Source organism: Artemia franciscana, chromosome 2, assembly GCF_032884065.1.
Source record: "Artemia franciscana chromosome 2, ASM3288406v1, whole genome shotgun sequence".
NCBI lineage: Eukaryota > Metazoa > Arthropoda > Branchiopoda > Anostraca > Artemiidae > Artemia > Artemia franciscana.
The window spans coordinates 12,970,527-12,984,897 of NC_088864.1; the positions used below are offsets into that span (position 1 = coordinate 12,970,527).

The 14,371-nt window shown below is 34.4% G+C and overlaps 1 protein-coding gene across 1 annotated transcript in view; it reads left to right on the forward strand.

Moving 5' to 3' along the window:
* The first annotated feature begins 4,743 nt into the window (after positions 1–4,743).
* Positions 4,744–14,371, forward strand: part of LOC136037515 (transient receptor potential protein-like) — a 90,936-nt gene continuing 81,308 nt past the window's right edge. Inside the window, exon 1 of the mRNA XM_065720239.1 lies at positions 4,744–4,814. The gene's annotated coding sequence lies outside the window, so the exon portion shown is untranslated. The remainder of the gene's footprint in view (positions 4,815–14,371) is intronic.

A 14,371-nucleotide genomic window follows, 5' to 3' on the forward strand; every position in this document is an offset into this window, starting at 1 on the left:
AACGTTCAGAAATTAAATAAAAAAAAACTAATTTTTTTAGCTGAAAGTAAGGAGCGACATTAAAACTTAAAACGAACAGAAATTACTCCGTATATGAAATGGGTTGTCCCCTCCGCAATCCCTCGCTCTTTACGCTAAAGTTTGACTCTTTACCACAATTCTACTTTTTAAAACAATTAAAAACTTCAACGTAAAGAGCGAGGGATTGCGGAGGGGACAACCCATTTCATATACGGAGTAATTTCTGTTCGTTTTTAGTTTTAATGTCGCTCCTTACTTTCAGCTAAAAAAATTAGTTTTTTTTTTATTTAATCCTAAAAGAATACCAAGCCTATGGCCTTTTAAGCTTCCTCTTCCTTCAGGTGAATACACACAGAATTTTGTGGGGCATGGGCCAAAATTGGCTGGGAAACTGATTTAGATGGCTGGTTTAGAATAAAAAAAATGTCTTATAAATATTCTAGCAAAGTTCTTTTGCTTGACAAACAGAGCATTTTTGTTGTTATTGGACTCGATTTTTCGCACGAAATGTATTCTCTCTGACTATATGATTTATATGAGAAATCAATGATTCTTCTTGTTTAGGCCATATTGTGAAAGAATTGATGGTAGTGAAGTTGCTTTTTAATTCTATCTAAAATCAGTGTAATTGTTCAGTCTTAGAATTCTTGACTGAGAATTAGTATAATTAGTATTGTTAGGTGACCTTTTATTTTTAAAAGAAGGAAAAATGATTGTTTTCGTGGTAAGTTTAAGTTAGTATTCCAATTTAATGCTACTGAGCGTTTTATTTCTTTTTCTTATATGAATTGATTTTGACTAGTTTAACACTCTTAAAATTATAAAAGAATCTTCAACATAAGCTTTATTTCCTCAATAACAACACCTATATCATTTTTTTTCCCCACTTCTACGCAATTTGTGCTTATTGCACCGTTTAAGCTTTTATAGTTGCATCTACTATTTACATCTTCTTTCATTACTATCAGGACGAAGCCAGAGGAGACATACAGGTATAAGTGTCCCCTGCCCCTTCCAAGAGTGCAGGAAAGGTATCTTACCTACATATTTGACAACTAAAGGGTCAAAAAGAACAAGTAATGGTTTTCTAGAGTTGACTCACCCCCTGAATAATGGCTTAAATATTGCCGTGGGTGCTATCTGGTGATGTTGAACCCGCCATGGTTGGTTCTAATACTGTGTGGGAGTAGAGTCTAAACTACAGTATCTTAAGATAGTAGTTTTAATGACTATATTCTATTTATTTTGTTTTGCGAAGTCCTAGCAAAGACAAAGCTATTAAACATAGCTTTGGAATGACAAACATGAAACAGATCTTAGCATGTCCCAAATTTTACAATCATACTTCAGATTGTGCAATGATATGCCTTTCACTCGCATTTTCAGCAGAGAAACTTTGTTTTCGGTGAATGCAGTAAGTGAATTTTATATATTTTTTTTCCCTTGCCTTTTATTTTAGTTCGTCTTACCAATTGTTTTTACTTCTGTGTTTTACGAGTGGAAAGAGCTTTTTTATTTTTGTATTGCCTGCAAATATGAGACTTGTCAATAATATTGGCTTTTACAAACCGATCAAATTTTTCGCTTGACCATTTGCGTTGTTGTCAAGAATGAAAATTTTGAACATTCTTCGATATTACGGCCTTTCCCCCGTTTTTCGAGCCCATGAGTTAAAAAAAGGTTTCCCACTTTTGGCAACTCTTCCGTTTGTACAATGTTTTTCCACCTTTTATATTTAGTCAGTCTTACTTTCTGTTTTATTTTCATCAGTATTTTTTTTCTATTCATTTTTTTTAACTTCATGCGAAAACGACTAAATTCAACTAACAAAATTAAAATCTTCGATCGAATGACTCTTCTCTTGATATTCTACGAGGACTGGCCCAATATGATTATTCCTGGAAAAAAAGAAATAAATAAAGGCGCCTCCGTTTAAGGAATTGGCAACCTTTTCTTTAAATTTTTGCAACTTCAACCTTTGTAGGTAAGGCTTGACCTCCGCTACTGAGTACTCAGACATGTTGAATTTGACGGTGATATTTTCTTAAAGATCACTCCCTTTTGGGGGGGGGGGTTTCTGCTTTTTTTGAAATTATCGATTTTATGATAATAATCAATGAGATATAATTGGAAAAGTTAATATGTTTTACGCACGGAAAAATAGACTCTTTTGCTGTATATTTGTTATCTTTTGTTCAGGAGTTACGATTACCATCAGTATAGGTTACGATGACTACGACTTATTGTCACGAACAGTTTTATTTTTATTATTTTTATATTTTATTTGAAGTGAAAAAATTCCATAGATTGGAAAATTTCAGACGGGAATTCTAAAAGCAATGAATAATAGGTTTAGAACTAATGGCGTACCCAGATGGCTTGTAGTTTGGACCTACTCATCTCCCAAATTCGACAAATTAAAAAAAATATATGCATCCTGCTTATTTCATTATTCAAAGCTTCTTTTCCATACTGTAGTGAGTCCCCCTACCCTGAATCCAAATTATGAAAATAATCTTGTTTTAAACTAGTCCTGGCCAACAAATTGAATTCCTAAGCTCCCTAGCTTTAAGAAGTTAAACAAAAAAAAACAAGTTTTTCAAAGTGAAAGTAAGGAGCGACATTAAAGCTTAAAACGAACGGAAATTACTCCGTATATGAAAGGGGCTTTTCCTCCTGAACGCCGCGCTCTTTACGCTAAAGTTTGACTCTTTCTCTTAACTCTACATTTTAAAGCCCCTTTCATATACGGAGTAATTTCTGTTCGTTTTAAGTTTTAATGTCGCTCCTTACTTTCACTTAAAACAACTTGTTTTTCTTGTTTAATTTCTGGACGTTTTTGAATTAATGCATGTTTTGATCTTGGCTCTCAGCACATAAATAATTAAAACGAAATTTGCATATTAATTTTTTGGGGCTAAATGCCTTTTTCATAGTTTTAATCGGCAGATTTTGAGAAAAAAGGAGCGAGGAAGGAGGCTTAGTTGCCCTCCAATTTTTTGATTACTTAAAAAGGCAACTATAACTTATAATTTTTTACGAACATTTTCATAAGTAAAAAATATACGTAACTTACGAATTAAATTACGTAGCGAACTTCTATATTCGTATGTCTTTATTGCGTATATGAGGGGGCTTACCCCTCGTCGATACCTCGCTCTTTACATTAAAGCTTAAATTTTGTCCCAATTCCTTAAGAACGACCACTGAATCACAAAGGCCGCAGAATAAATAGTTGAAATTACTAAAAATACTTTAGCGTAAAGAGCGAGGTACTACGAGGAGGTAAACCCCTCATATGCGTAATCATTTCTGTTTGTTTTAAGTTTTAATGCTGCTTCTCACTTTCAGTGGAAAAAAACTTTTCATATTTGTTTTTTCATTGTTTTTTTTAATTATGCTAGAAAATCCTGCGCCCCCTCCATTGAAAGTCTCCCCCATGAGAAGTTCCTCCATGGAAAGATCCTCCCACGTACCCCCCCCCCCTCAACTCCCTCCCCCCTCCGAAACCTAAAAAATCCCCCTGAAAACGTCTGTACACTTCCCAGTAACCATTACTATATGTAAACACAGGTCAAAGTTTGTAACTTACGGCCCCTCCCACTAGGACTGCGGGGGAGTAAGTCGTCCCCAAAGACATAGTTATTAGGTTTTTCGACTATGGTGAATAAAATGGCTATCTCAGAATTTTGATCCGGTGACTTTGGGGAAAAAATGAGCGTGGGAGGGGGCTTAGGTGCCCTCCAAGTTTTTGGTCACTTAAAAAGGGCACAAGAACTTTTAATTTCCGTTAGAATGAGCCCTTTCGTGACATTCTAGGACCACTGATTCGATACGATCACCCCTGGGAAAAAAAACAAATAAACACGCATCCGTGATTTGTCTTCTGGCAAAAAATGCGAAATTCCACATTTTTGTAGATAGGGTCTTAAAACTTCTACAATAAGGTTCTCTGATACGCTGAATCTGATGGTGTGATTTTCCTTAAAATCGTATGACTTTTAGGGGGTGTTTCCCCCTATTTTCTAAAGTGAGGCAAATTTTCTCAGGCTCGTAACTATTGATGGGTAAGACTAATCTTTACGAAACTTATATATTTAAAATCAGCATTAAAACGCAATTTTTTTGATGTAACTATTGGTATCAGAATTCCATTTTTTAGAGTTTCGGTTGCTATTGAGCCGCGTCGCTCCTTACTACAGTTCGTTACCACGAACTGTTTGATATATTTTTGACCTGTGAAAGTTCGACTAAGTACTATGCATACGCTATTACTTACCAGTTGTTCATGAACGGGCTCCTGTAATAAGTTGTTTTTTTTATCTTATATTATTTACCATGTTATAAAAAGTGCATATTTATGAACGCAGTATCTTAGGCCAGGGAAATTATAATTAAAATTTTTATCCATTACTGCCCATCCATATTTTGCGTAAAAGCCTATGTTTCAGACCTATCTGATAACACAATTGGCCAAATATTAATTCCCTTTCCCTCTAGGTCCTCATAAGACAGGGATGAGGTGGGTTCACCGTAAATGCATCAGTTACTGTATCCCTCTTGCTATAAGTTGTGATTATAATTTTCACCTAAGAAGCTCTTTATTCCCAGTTTTGAACACTGAACCTATAAGGCTTCCATGTGAATTTATTGTTTCTGGCGTTGTTCCAATTTTCTTTAATCTCATTACCAAAAAGACTTCGCTGATTTTTTTTCTAGAGCGAATCTGTTCTTCGAGTACCAACCTTTGTTCAATGTTTTATTATATTGTATTGGCTACCCAATTCATATAGGTAAGTCTTATAAGAGTCATCATGTTCTTTCCAGTTTTGAAATATAGCTTTCTAAGTAAGCAGTGGATTGGGAAAAAAAAGAGATGAGGGCGTCTTGGAGGTGGAAATTCTTCCTAGAAGATTATGTGTAAATATAAAATTTTATATGCAAATGAACACTTATGTAAACATGTGTACTTATGAACCGTATATTTTATCTATATAATAGATGTCTTAACAGTAATGCGTTTAATCCCCCCGCCCTATTAAAGTCTTGCCAAGAAACTGTTACCTTACCATATATGGCAAGGACTATGGTTCCCTGAGAAAAATTCTGCTAGATATAGCTGGTAAGGAGTCTAAGGGATTTTTTTTTTTTGTTAGAGGCCCCTAGTTTTTACGATGATTTCTTAATTATGGCATTGGGAGTTGGACGGTTGCCGTTGAGTCCAAATACGTTTGTAATAAGGATTTAGATAAGGTTGGACAGACATAATATTCTTCAGAAAATTTTAACTGGCTACCATTCTCGAGACTTCAGCAACTCAGTTTGATATTAGTTATCTGCAGGTTTGGGTAATATTTGCTTTTTGAAACCAGGGAAATCTCAGGTAATTCTCACCTCTGATTTGACGGTTTAAGAAAGTTATCAAAGTAACTCAAACAGCCCCTTATGTTCATGGACATCTTCATTTTGAATTATAATTTCAACCGTTTCACAATAGAGAACAAAGTTGATCGTAAAAAAGGGACAGAAACCGCACTGGTAATGAACAATTACCCCATAATACAGACACACGGAGTTTTCCTCTAAATCGGTACGGAGGGCCTTCCAACACGGAAAACATTTTCGGCCAAGAAAAGACCAAACCCCATCTCCTTACGGAAATAAATAACAAAAAAACAAGTTTTTTCGACTGAAAGTAAGAAGCAACATTAAAATTTAAAACGAATATAAATTATTGCGAATATGAGGGGGTTCGACCCCTCGTCAATATCTCGCTGTTTACGCTGAAGTTTGAATTTTGTCCCAATTCAAGTACTTAAAAAAGCTTTAGCGTCAAAACCGAGGTATTGACGAGGGGCACCCCCACTTATACGTAATAATTTCTGTTCGTCTTAAGTTTTAATTTTGCTCCTTATTTTCAGTAAAAAAAAAATTGTTTTTTATTTAATTTCTGTTCGTTTTTATTTTAGTTTGGCTGGAAAGTCAGGCGTCCCCTTCATGGAAAATTCTCTTCCCCCATGGAAAGGTCCTCTCACGTAATCCTCTCCCCTGACCCCTCCTTCCACCAGAAAAATTTGTCTGTATAATGAAAATGTCTGTATACTTCCCAATAACCAATACTATATGTAAACAATGGGCAAACTTCATAACTTGCAGCCCTTCCTCCGAGAACTGTTGAGGATTAAGTCGTCCTCAAAGACATAGTTATTAGCTTTTTCGACTATGCTGAACAAGATGGCTATCTCAAATTTTGATACAGTGACTTTAGGAAAAAATGAGGGGGCCTAGTTGCCCTCCAATTTTTTCAGTCACTTAAAAAGGGCACTAATTTCCGTTCAAATGAGCCCTACCACGACATTCTAAGACCACTGGGTCAATACGATCACCCTTGGAGAAAAATAAGTCAAATAAACATGCAACCGTGATATTTCTGCTGGCAAAATATACAAAATTCCACATTTTTGCAGATAGGTGCTTGAAACCTCAACAACAGGAGTCTTGATATGCTGAATCTAATGGTGTGATTTTCAATAAAATTCTATGTTTAAAATTATATGTTACCACGAACTGTTTGACTTCGCTCTAACAGGAGAAAAGAATGGTCAATGTGCACAGTTTTGCTCATTTAATGACTCTAGTTTTTAATTTGGTGTTTTATGGGGTTTGACTAAGAGACTTAGCAAAAACATCTCCTTTTATATTGATCAGTGTAAAAAAAAAAACCTCCACTGTGACAGTGAGAAAGGATATGGGCAAAAAGTACTGAATAAGACTAGAAGATTTACCAAACTTTCTCTCAGCCATTTGTATTTATATAAGAGGTTAGTTTCAAGAAGCCACAGAGAGAGATACATTTATTAAACCAAAAAACAGCATTAGTATTAAGAACCAACCCGAGAAGTAGAAAAGCTTTCCGAAGGGATGGCAATCGGTACCCCCACGCCCCTTTTCCCCGAACCCATCCGATAAAAATTTTGAGATAGCCATTTTGTTGAAAATAGTTGAAACATCAGATAATAAAAACTCTTGTGTCGACACAACCCTGGGCCCAGGGCCAGGCGTTGTGCCCCGAGGGTATATATGGTTCTTTTTGAACGGATGCTCTTATAAACATTTGAGGGGGCTCATTTGACTGAAAATTGAAAGTTCTAGTTCACTTTTAACAGTGAAAAGGGACCGACGGGCAACAACCCCTCCTCCACGCCCTTTTCCCCAAACCCCCTGATAAAAGATTTGACGTAGCCATTTTGTTACAATTAGTTCAAAGATCAGATAATAAAAACTACAGAGTTGACACAAACCCCTAGAGCCTGGGGCAAGTTATACCCCGAGTGCATATAGCCTAAGGTTCTTATAGAGGTTCTTAGGGTTCTTAGGGGAGGTCGCATAAACTTCGGAAGTGGCTCATTTGATATGAAATTGAAAGATCTAGCTACCTTTCTAGGAGTCAAAAGGGGTAGTAGGGTATCTACCCCCCCCCCCTCCACACGCATACACAAAATCAAAATCTCATTTCCGCAAATGCGTCCGATCAAAATTTTGAGATTGTCAGCTTGTTTGAAATAGTCCAACAATCAGATAACAAAAACTTTGTGGTCAACATATCTCCCCCTCTAGAGCCAAGAGTATGAGTTGTAACTTATGCCTTGGGGGCGTATAAAGTTTTTATGAAAGAAGTGGTCGTATTGATCTCAGAAATTTCTAATCAAATGATTAGAAACTGAAAGTTCTAATTCCCTTGTTAAGAGTCAAAAGTGATTCGATTGCAACTAGAACCCCCCCCCCCCCGCCAAACTTCTTTTCCCCAAATGCGTCTGATTGAATTTTTTATATAGCCATTTTGTTCAGAACAGACCAAAGATCATATAACGAAGACTAAAGGCAACAAGCCCACCAAAACCTAGGGGCAAGTGTTATAAATTATGCCGCAGGGGTATTTATGGTTTTTATGGAAGAGATGGTAGTATAAACTTCGGAGGGGGCTCATTCGATTGTAAATCGGAATAAATAATGTCCTTTTTAAGAATCAAAAGTGATCGAAGGGTATCTACCTCCCCCCAAAGGCCCCTAGCCATTTTGTTCAAAATAGCCCCCAGAGTCCGGGGAAAGTATTGACAGTTATGCCCTGAGGGCAGATAAGTTTTTTTTTTTAATAGGGATGGTTGCATAAACATCAGAGGCGGCTCATTTGATTGGAACTTCTATTGACTTTGGAGGGGGCTCATTTGATCGGAAATTGGAATTTTTAGTTCTTTTTAGCGTCAAAAGTGATCAATGGGCATTTAGTCCTTGTCCCACTTCCCAAAGGGCATCCACTCAAATTTTGACATATCCAGTTTGTTCAAAATAGTTCGAAGGCCAAATAAATATGTTTTTGAACCCCCCCCCCCCCCTCAGCCCCTGGTAAGTTGCTCTGATTTATGGAACTTGCTTATTGTGAATTTGATATTTTGTTTACCTTGATACCTTGTTTACTTTGATGTTTTCTTTGCTTTGATACTTTGGTACTTTGATCCCAGTTTTGATACTTTGATGGAATCTTGATTCCATTTCCAAAGGCATTTTCTAAAAACTTGATTCCAAAAGGCATTTTCTAAAAACTTGAAACTTTTTGCAATCAAAAACGAACAGAAATTTCCGAGAAAGAAATTTTTGAAGTAAAGTAAAGGCCATTTTAAACTTAAGATCAGCAGATACAAATACCTGTTAAAATCAAACAGTTCGTGGTAACGAACTGTAGTAAGGAGCGACCCGGCTCAATAGTAACCAAAACTCAAAAAAATTGAATTTTTATATCAATAGCTCCATCAAAAGAATTGCATTTTAAGGCTGATTTTAAATATATAAGTTTTATCAAGTTTAGTTTTACCCATCAAAAGTTACGAGCCTGAGAAAATTTGCCTTATTTAGGAAAATAGGGGAAAACACCCCCTAAAAGTCATAGGATCTTACCGAAAATGACACCATCAGATTCAGCGTATCAGAGAACCCTACTGTAGAAGTTTCAAGCTCCTATCTACAAAAATGTGGAATTTGTATTTTTTGCCAGAAGACAAATCACGGGTGCGTGTTTATTTGTTTTTTTTTTTTTTTTTCCAGGGGTCATCGTATCGACCAAGTGGTCCTAGAATGTCGCAAGAGGGCTCATTCTAACGGAAATGAAAAGTTCTAGTGCCCTTTTTAAGCGACAAAAAAAATTGGAGGGCATCTAGGCCCCCTCCCACGCTCATTTTTTCCCAAAGTCAACGGATCAAAATTTTGAGATAGCCATTTTGTTCAACGTAGTCGATAACCATAATAACTAGGTCTTTGGGGATGAGTTACTCCCCCACAATCCCTGGGGGAGGGGCTGCAAATTACAAACTTTTACCAGTGTTTACATATAGTAATGGTTATTGGGAAGTGTACAGACGTTTTCAGGGGAATTTTATTTTGTTTGGGGGTGGGGCTGAGGAGAGTGGGCTATGTTGGAGGATATTTCCTTGGAGGAATCTGTCATGGGGGAAGAAAAATTCAATGAAAAGGGCGCAGGATTATCTAGCATTACTATAAGAAAACAATGAAAAATAAACATGAAAACGTTTTTTCAAATGAAAGGAAGAAGTACCACTGAAACTTAAAACGAACAGAGATTATTACGCATATGAGGGGTTCTAAAAATACTTAAGCATAAAGAGCGAGGTATTTAGGAGGAGATAAATACCTTGCTCTTAATGCTAAAGTATTTTTAGTAATTTCAACTATTTATTCTAAGGCCTTTCTGATTCAGGGGTCATTCTTAAAGAATTGGGACAAAACTTACGATTTAGTGTAAAGAGCGAGGTATTAACGAGGGTACAAACCCCCTCGTATACATAATAAAAATATAAGGTTATGAAAGTTTGTTACGTAACTTAATTCTTAAGTTACGTATATTTTTTTACTAATAAAAACGTTCTTTAAAAATTAAAAGTTCTAGTTGGCTTTTTAAGTAACCGAAAAATTGGAGGGCAACTAGGCCTCCTTCTCCACCCCTTATTTCTCAAAATCGTCTGATCAAAACTAAGAGAAAGCCATTTAGCCAAAAAAAAGAATTAATATACAAATTTCATTTTAATAATTTATTTGCGGAGAGCCAAAACCAAACATGCATTAATTCAAAAACGTTCAGAAATTAAATAATAAAAAAACTAATTTTTTAGCTGAAAGTAAGGAGCGACATTAAAACTTAAAACGAACAGAAATTACTCCGTATATGAAATGGGTTGTCCCCTCCGCAATCCCTCGCTCTTTACGCTAAAGTTTGACTCTTTGCCACAATTCTACTTTTTAAAACAATTAAAAGCTTTAGCGTAAAGAGCGAGGGATTGCGGAGGGGACAACCCATTTCATATACGGAGTAATTTCTGTCCGTTTTAAGTTTTAATGTCGCTCCTTACTTTCAGCTAAAAAAATTAGTTTTTTTTATATTTAATATTAACTAGAGACGACAAGAAATTACTATTAAAGAATAAATGAAACCCAACACGAACAGAAATTAAATAAACAATCATAGCCAAAAAAATTCACCCAGTACTAATATAAATAAACAAATTACAATAGATTACTATTAAAGAATAAATGAAACCCAAAACAAAAAGAAGTTAAATAAAAAATCATAGCAAAGAAACATACAGTAGATACTAATATAAATGAATAAATAAATTTTAAAAACGAGCCAAAACCAAACATGCATTAATTCAAAAACGTTCAGAAATTAAATAATAAAAAAACTAATTTTTTAGCTGAAAGTAAGGAGCGACATTAAAACTTAAAACGAACAGAAATTACTCCGTATATGAAATGGGTTGTCCCCTCCGCAATCCCTCGCTCTTTACGCTAAAGTTTGACTCTTTGCCACAATTCTACTTTTTAAAACAATTAAAAGCTTTAGCGTAAAGAGCGAGGGATTGCGGAGGGGACAACCCATTTCATATACGGAGTAATTTCTGTCCGTTTTAAGTTTTAATGTCGCTCCTTACTTTCAGCTAAAAAAATTAGTTTTTTTTATATTTAATATTAACTAGAGACGACAAGAAATTACTATTAAAGAATAAATGAAACCCAACACGAACAGAAATTAAATAAACAATCATAGCCAAAAAAATTCACCCAGTACTAATATAAATAAACAAATTACAATAGATTACTATTAAAGAATAAATGAAACCCAAAACAAAAAGAAGTTAAATAAAAAATCATAGCAAAGAAACATACAGTAGATACTAATATAAATGAATAAATAAATTTTAAAAACGAGTGAAACTTAAATTAAATATGCAAATCAAGCTTGAAACGAACGAAATCACTACAAGCAAGAGTTTTGATTTTGCCTCCTTCTCTCACTGTTAAAGTCTAAAACCTACTGCCTCATTGGCGTTTTACGCTTTACTAAAAACGAACTATATTACAAATATCTTCTTTTGTACTTATCGTAACATAGAAAATAACCATAAAAATTAGAGTAGAGTTAGATTTTGAAGTGATGGGCTTTCATCAACTAATATCATTATACATCAAATATTCAGTTTAATTTTATTAGCTGTTTCCTAGGCTATTCAAGACAAATATATTTTCGCAGCAAACAAGAGTTCCATACTGCCCTTCCTTAACAGTATTAAATAAAAAAACATGCATTAATTCAAAAACGTTCAGAAATTAAATAATAAAAAAACTAATTTTTTAGCTGAAAGTAAGGAGCGACATTAAAACTTGAAACGAACAGAAATTACTCCGTATATGAAATGGGTTGTCCCCTCCGCAATCCCTCGCTCTTTACGCTAAAGTTTGACTCTTTGCCACAATTCTACTTTTTAAAACAATTAAAAGCTTTAGCGTAAAGAGCGAGGCGTTGAGGAGGGGACGGCCCATTTCATATACGGAGTAATTTCTGTTCGTTTTAAGTTTTAATGTCGCTCCTTACTTTCAGCTAAAAAAATTAGTTTTTTTTATATTTAATATTAACTAGAGACGACAAGAAATTACTATTAAAGAATAAATGAAACCCAACACGAACAGAAATTAAATAAACAATCATAGCCAAAAAAATTCACCCAGTACTAATATAAATAAACAAATTATAATAGATTACTATTAAAGAATAAATGAAACCCAAAACAAAAAGAAGTTAAATAAAAAATCATAGCAAAGAAACATACAGTAGATACTAATATAAATGAATAAATAAATTTTAAAAACGAGTGAAACTTAAATTAAATATGCAAATCAAGCTTGAAACGAACGAAATCACTACAAGCAAGAGTTTTGATTTTGCCTCCTTCTCTCACTGTTAAAGTCTAAAACCTACTGCCTCATTGGCGTTTTACGCTTTACTAAAAACGAACTATATTACAAATATCTTCTTTTGTACTTATCGTAACATAGAAAATAACCATAAAAATTAGAGTAGAGTTAGATTTTGAAGTGATGGGCTTTCATCAACTAATATCATTATACATCAAATATTCAGTTTAATTTTATTAGCTGTTTCCTAGGCTATTCAAGACAAATATATTTTCGCAGCAAACAAGAGTTCGATACTGCCCTTCCTTAACAGTATTAAATAAAAAAACAAGTTTTTTAACTGCAATTAAAGAGCAATATTAAAACTGAAAACGAACAGAAATTATTCCGTATATGAAAGGGGTTGTCCCCTCCGCAACGCCCCACTCTTTTCATTGAAGTTTGACTCTTTTTCACAAATCTACTTTTTAAAACAATAAAAAAAACTTTAGAGTAAAGAGCAAGGCGTCGCGGAGGGGGCAACCCCTTTTATATACGGAATAACTTCTGTTCGTTTTAAGTTTTAATGTCGCTCCTTGTTTGCAGTTATTTTTTTTTATTATTATTATTATTTCTGAACGTGTTTGAATTAATACACGTTTTGATTTTGGCTCACCGCACATGAATGATTAAAAAGAAATTTACATATTATTTTTTTTTTGCTAAATGGCTTTCTCTTAGTTTTGATGGGATAATTTTGATAAAACAAAGGGGTGAGGGAGGAGGCCAGGTTGCCCTCCAATTTTTGGTTACTTAAAATACAACTAGATTTTTTTTATTTTTTGTACAAACGTTTTTGTTAGAAATAAACATACATACCTTACGAATCAACCTACGTAACGAACTTCTACATTTGTGTATTTTAATTTTGTATATGAGGGGGTTTGCCCCCTCTTCAATACCTCGCTCTTTACACTAAAGCTTGAATTTTATTCCAGATCTTTAAGAATGACCCCTGAATCCCAAAGGCTGTGGAATAAATAGTCGAAATTACTAAAATTACTTTAGTGTAAAAAGCAAGGTACTGTGGAGGAACCGAACGTCCTTATATACGTAATATTTTATGTTCGTTTTAAGTTTTAATGCTACTCATTATTTCCAGTTGAAATTTTTTCTCATTTTTTTTTTTTAATAATGCTAGAAAATCATCTGCCCCCATTCATGAAAATTCTCTTCTCCCATGATAAATTCCTCCATGGAAAGATCCTCCCACGTAACCCCCTCCCTCGACTCATCCCAACGCGAAAAAGTCCCCTGAAAACGTCTGTACACTTCATAATAACCATTACTATATGTAAGCACTGGTCAGTTTGTAAATTGCGGCCCCTCCATCAGGGTTTGTGGGAGAGTACATCGTCCCAGAGACATAGTTTATATCTTTTTCGACTATGCCGAATAAAATGCTATCTCAGAATTTTGATCCAGTGACTTTTGGAAAAAAATGAGCGTGGGAGGGAGCCTAGGTGTCCTCCAATTTTTTGTTCACTTTAAAAGGCACTAGAACTTTTAATTTCCGTTAGGGTGAGCCCTCTCGCGACATTTTAGGACCACTGGGTCAATACGATCACCCCCGGAAAATTCGTAATCTGTCTTGTAGTAAAAAAAAATTACAAAATTCCACATTTTTGTAGATAGGAGCTTGAAACTTCTACTGTAGGTTCTCTGATACGCTAAATCTGATGGTGTGATTTTCTTTAACATTCTATGACTGTTAAGGGGTGTTTTCCCCTATGTTTTAAAATAAGGCAAATTTTCTCAGGGTCGTAACTTTAGATGGGTAAGTCTAAACTTGATGAAACTTATATATTTAAAATCAGCAGTAATATGCAATTCTTTTGATATAACTGTTGTTATAAAAATTCCGTTTGCTTTAGATGTCATAAAGCTTATAAGGCAGTAATAATTATAATAATTATAATAATGATTATATAATAAGTTATAATAATTATATTTGTAATTATATATATTTTATATATTTATGTATTTTATATATTTTTTATATTTATATATTACATATATTATATATTTTTATATTATGTGTATATATATA